This window comes from Alligator sinensis, unplaced genomic scaffold (assembly GCF_000455745.1).
Source record: "Alligator sinensis unplaced genomic scaffold, ASM45574v1 scaffold173_3, whole genome shotgun sequence".
NCBI lineage: Eukaryota > Metazoa > Chordata > Crocodylia > Alligatoridae > Alligator > Alligator sinensis.
Genome location: NW_005842076.1, coordinates 2,203,255 through 2,209,366, shown reverse-complemented (window position 1 = coordinate 2,209,366; position 6,112 = coordinate 2,203,255). Strand labels below are relative to the sequence as shown.

The 6,112-nt window shown below is 41.6% G+C and overlaps 1 protein-coding gene across 1 annotated transcript in view; it reads left to right on the top strand.

Moving 5' to 3' along the window:
• Nucleotides 1–53: 53 nt before the first annotated feature.
• The window catches only part of TOX3 (TOX high mobility group box family member 3), a 106,176-nt gene continuing 100,117 nt past the window's right edge, over nt 54–6,112 (top strand). Inside the window, exon 1 of the mRNA XM_025204292.1 lies at nt 54–170. The gene's annotated coding sequence lies outside the window, so the exon portion shown is untranslated. The remainder of the gene's footprint in view (nt 171–6,112) is intronic.

Genomic DNA, 6,112 nt, shown 5'->3' with positions numbered 1-6,112 from the left:
GTAGGCACTGCTGATGGTGGGTGTGGAGGGGGGCGGGGGGGGGGCGGGGGGGGGGCCCCGCCGCCGGCAGGGCTGTAAGATTTTACCCGGCTGCCGCGGGCAGCGCCCTGCCCGGGGACCCCGCCAGCCTGGACTTCGCCCAGTGCCTGGGTTACTACAGCTACGGCAAGGTGATTCCTGCTCCGCCGCCTCCTGCCGCGCGCGGGGCCGGGGCGGGGCCGGAGCGGAGCGGAGCGGAGCTCACCCCGCGCTCCGCAGGTTGAGGCTGCTAGAAGTTGCCCGTAGCGGCGGGGAGACCGGTTCCCTGCCCCTTCCCCGGGCTTGTCATGTAGTTACAGCCCCAGGGGCTGGGGGGTGGGCAGCTGGCTTGGGCTCCTGCCCCTGGCAGGCGGCAGGCACTAGGGAGGTTGTGGGGCAGATCTGGTACTTTTTTCTCCCCCCCCAAGCAAATGAACTTGTCCCTTGCCCTTTCCCCCCAGCAGGCAACAGCGGGTGGTTTTGCAGGGCCCCTGGGTGCCCACCTGCACTGAACTTGGCCAGGGCAGGTCCCACTTTTGCTCTCAGGGTTTTGTTTGGGCAGACCTCTGCTGGCCGGGCGGTTTCTAGGTGCATCTTTCCAAGGGGGTGGAAGGGGGAACCTGCTACCTGCTTTGATTTTTGCAGTGATGCCAGATGCAGTCTCTAACTAGCACATATATTCTGAGCCTGAGGATTAGCTCAAGGTTCGTGTACCTGGGCTGCTACCATTGAGAGCGCAGCCACGGACGTGGCTGTCAAAAAGTTGTGGGCCGGCTCGCTGCATGTGCCACTTGCCTCTCTTTTTGTGGCCCATGTAGCGTGTAGAACAGATGTTTGCAGGCATAAAGGAATGGGCGCTCCCCAATGGCCACATTGATTTCCAGAGATGCATTGAAATACGTATGCAGGCAGTTTGCTTCTCAAATTCTCTGAATCTGGGAAACGCAAAGTTAAGAGTGATGCGGGGACTTGCGCTGTGTTGAAAAAGTCTTGGCTGTTTGCACTGTGATGTGTCAATAGCACATTGAGCTATTAGCGCTGGGCCCTCACACATGCACATAAAGATCCCTTTCACACTGTGTTTTTCCTGGTGCTGTGTTTGCCCAACCTCTGGGGCCTTTTGTGAGGCAGGATCTGAGATGCTGGGGGAAGGAAGGATGCTACACGAAGTGTTAATTTAAGGTAAAATCTGATGTGTTGAGTCCTTTGCAAATTTCTAGATAAAGTTTGAGGCAACTGTAGAGAACTACAAGAGGGAGAAATAATTTGAGTTCAAAACCAGAGGAACGGTACCTAAGTAGGTAGAAACTTTCTCTGGGGAGAGTAACTTCAGAGTACATTTTTTGCTCCCCTCTACAATAGTTGTAATTTCACTGCTGTGGTCTTCAAGATCTGGTGCTGCCTTGCTATTCAAAACGTACAGATGCACTTTCACTGGGAGATGTAGAACAGTGTTCCCGGGGAATGTACGCAATTCATGCATTGCGCGTGCTCTCTGCGAATACAACACTGAGGCTATTAGCATGCTGCTTTGTTAATAGTTAATATAAAAAGAAAAAGAGACACAGTATCATGAATTAAAGATGAAGTTGTCAACCTTAACTTTGAATCCTGTTAAGACTGCAAGAGCTCTAAATGCCTGGGAAATATGCACTGTTGTCTGGTACGCCAGCTAAATATGAAAGCTTGCACTCCTTGACATACTATACACTTACTGTACCTTTCATGCATTGTGTTATGTACAGCATGCACTTATTTCAGGGGCTAGTCTTGTCTTGTATGAATTGCTGATTTGCTGATTTTTTTTTTTTTTTTTTCCTGCATCCGAAATCTTGACTGGCTGCTAAAAGAGAAGTTTTGTTGTGCAAACTAAGTTGTTTCTCATGCACACAAAGTTTACATGTACAAATACAGTGTATACATTTTTCATTTTCAGGAAGAAAGGAGACAGAGCACTATGCAGAAAGCATGAGGCACAACTAACTTTTTCATCTATAAGATTGTATAACAATTGAAATTCCATTTCTCTTTGCCCTTTTGCACAATTTTGGCAAGGATCTTGTAGGCCAAGTTCAGTCTGTTGCAAGAGATATTTTTATAATGAAACTCCACCTATAATGGATGTACATGGATCAGTTGTTACAGATACATTCTTGCATCCTTTTGACTTGATCCTGAGTGGGCCCATGCACCCTGAATTTTGCTTGTATCATTTGAAATAGTGAGTATTTGAAGATCAGTCAGGAAATCAGTAGTGTACAGTACTGGCGTTCCAGGATCAGAACAACCTGTGACTGATTTCCTTGAAGGGAAGCTCCTTGTCTCTATAAATCTACCCATTCTCTGGAGCAGAGTGCTCCCCCAACCACACTTCTTCTGAACGCAGTCCCTCTGTTATGCTTCTGTGTGCCTCTTCTCTGCTCCTGAATAGGACACTGACATAAGTGCCCTAAGCTAACTCTTTACCTGCAAGTATACTCTAATTGATTTCTTCTACAGAACTGCGCCTCCAGCTTATTTTCACACTTACTCAGGGTTGGTCAAAACTGGCTAATTACTCCTGGTGATTATTACTGATTTTTTGGGAGTATTGCTTTTGGTTGTCAGATATGCTTTGCTGGACAGAGGCCTTTAAGCATATGCTTAAAATTAAGTACAAGAATAGTTCCAGAATTCCTGTTTGTACTGAAGTAGCTTTTAGGAGATTTATGATCACAATAAAATCCTGATCTAGAACTTCAAAGTGGTTGCATGGTAAATAGATAAGGCAACAGCAAAAACAGGCATCAAAAGATGAAGTGACTTGCCCAAGGTCACACAGGTAGTCAGCGGCATAACCTGTGTTGGAAATAATTTGTCCTGAGACCTAGTTCAGTGGTTCACCAAGTGTATGCTGAATCTCAGTGACTTGAATAGGCTCACTTACATAGTTGAAGGAATATGTGCTTAAATGCTTTGTTAGATTGGGGCAGTACTTCCTAAGTATCCTGTGCTGGGATAGAAGTAATGGAAGTCAAAGTATAACCTGCCCCTCTGTGCGTTAGAGGTGGTGATAGTTCTCAGCAAATGAGGCCTGCTTCCAATTGGTAGAACTGTATAGGCACACTATGATTCCCTGTTTCTAAAAAAGTTTGGCTCTTGTGTTTATGTGCACTAAAACGTCACTAAAAAATAGCTGTAAAAATTACAGAAGGTTGAAAGGGACCAGCTGTTAAACATTCTACTTCTGTCTTGAGCCCTTTTATGGTTCTGCTGATGGAAAGTAATTTTGGACATTTGCTATAGCTTAATAGTTTTTTCTAAACAAACTTCTTCACTTATTGGGTAGATTACATGCCTTGTAACTGAAAATATTTAGGGAACTACCATTCATCATAATGAATAAAGAGAAATGGTAAAGTAGCCACAGTTTTCCTAGTGCTATTAAAAAAAATCAAACCACCACAGCTTGGTCCAAGTTACCATTATGGTTACAAAATTAGTGCCCTTATCCAAAAGTTTACTGCAGTAAAAATGTATAACGTATCTATTTTAAATGTTAAAAAAATCATATTTGGGTGCCTTAATTTAGATAGCAAATTTAGGTGCTAGCGTGATTTTTTTTTTTTTTTTTGGTTGAAATATTTTATATTTTGGAAATTGAGCCCAATAAGTTATCTTTTTACAGTTATAAGAGAGAGAGCATTACATGGCAGCCTTGCAACAGGGAAAGGGTAATCTCAAATTTCCATACTTTGTGTAAGGAAATGCTTTACCATTTTGGCAATCGAGGATCCTGAGCACAACAGCGAAACAAGGACCATAAGCCATGTAGCAAGCGTTTTCAGACAGAAATATGATTAGTACGTTGTCTGCAGAATTGCAGTCCTGGTGGTTGCATCTCTGCCTGGATTTTCCTACATGTTCCAGACTACTAAATCTAAAGATAGAGATTGTGGATTAAAATCCGTAAAAGGTTTTGTGATTTTTCTTTTACCTTACCACCTCAATCTGGGTTGCTGTTTTATCTCAGTGAACCTCTTGCATAACTGGCAAGTTTCTGAGATATTATTTAAGCAAAAACAGAGATCTGCAGAACTTCATTACTGCACAGACAGTTACTGTTGGGAAGCAGGGTGGTACAAAATGTCTCCCCTCCCCACCCTTCCCTTGGGGACCAAGATGTAGCTCTAGAGATGCATGAACTCTGGTATAACTAAAATACTGTTTTTTCAGTCCATTGTCCCTTCCTAATAAGGATTTCAAGGAATTCATGGCAAATTAAAAATAGAATACAAATTATAATTTGTACTATTGCTAGTACTTGCAGTACATTTTTTTTCCTGGAGTAATGATCCCACAGCTTTTCATGTCTTGAATCTTCTTGAGCAGCTAGCTTTGAAAATGCATCCTTATATGCCAAGGGCAGCAACTTACAAAGGACTATGTTGTTTTGAATGAGCTTGTGTATAATGGTGATACTAATTGGATTGTGCAGTGTAGAATTTTTTTTTGTTCAAATAATGCAACTTCTGTATTGAATAAACCATTTGTATGTAAAACACATGGAAAAGTTGGTTTTAAAAGCAGTTAACATAGCAGAAGCTGTTTTATCCTGTTGAAGATTTTTCAGCAATTTTCATTATAACTAATTACAGTTTAATCCACAAGAGACTTTTAATGATGTACAGTAGTGTGTGAAGAGTGCTAGGTTTTATTATTAAGATTTTCTGAAGTATGTATAAAATGGCACATGGAAAAGAAACATAGAAAACTTATAAAAGAAGCTCATGCATAGTCATAGTTCAAAGAATTGGAAAAATGAGGTTATTTTTTTAAACTGCCTTTTGAGTCATAACATTGCTCGTATTACATTTTAGTCCCTGATATGAAGTTATTGAATCTTATTCTCCCTATGAAGTAGGTAAGAGAAAATCGGAAATAACAATATTCCAGGCTCGTGTCTATACTATGCAATCTCTACCACTATAACTATGCCAGTGCTAGCTACCCTGGCAGAGCCCTCTAGTGTAAAGATAGTATATGCAGCTAGAAGGGGAGTTACTGCACAATTATACCATCTCCCTGAATGACATAAGCTAAGCAGCTGGAACTCTTCTGTATCTAGGGTTTTGCCAGCAATGCTTTATCAGCTGCGAGCATCATCTTTTCACACTCCCAGCTGACATACCTATTTCAGCAAAACTTTCCAGTCTATCCCCATCTATGTTCCATGACAAACGCTTCTATGTGAGCAACTACATTAAATTGTGACGTTCTTTGGGGCTGAGACTGTATCAGAGTATAATAAATGACAGTACCTAGCACAGTAGGGCCGAATAAGTTTTGACCAGTAGAAGGGTACTGCATTAAATTAGTATTTTTATATGTTATTACTGATAATAATGGATGTAAATAGTTTTGTGGGATTCATTGCACTGTAAATGCCTAATGTATATGAACATAAAATGCCAAATTATGTGGGATTTCCCAAGGACCTAAGTGTTTTACATGTTTAGGGTTTTAACTGGTTGTGATCTTGCTCTTTGATCTGTAAAGTCAGTGATGCTTATAGCATGATGGAAAATTGGGTACTGCACAAATGTTATCCAGGCTAATACCTAATGACAGGGCTGAATTTCCAGATGCTTAAAACTATATGATGGCAGTCATTAGTCATGTCTCTTGTTACCTGTTTAGTTAATATAGTTATCAAGTGCCAGGATCCATAGTGTCTTGAAGATGATTGCAACCAAATTGAGAACTTTAAGGTGAAAATCTAATTAGGCATTTAGATACCAGTGTCATTTAAGAACCTTCTGGTCTTCACCACTTTGCTGCATTAAGATAAAGACTTTGATGAGATCATGTTTTCCACTACATTCTTAATTATTTTTTTATAACAGGGTTACAAGTCCATATCTGCTTCAGTTCAGATGCTCTTTTATGTGTGTGTTCTCTTTACTTGCAGTTAAAACAACGCTAACAACTTCTAGAATGTCATACAAATATTAAACTTGCAAAAACAAGAGGAGGAAAACCTTTTATTCTAGAACAGCGCTTCTCAACCTTTTTTAGACTCAAGGCCTCTCCCCCTTCCCCCTCTCCCCCCCCC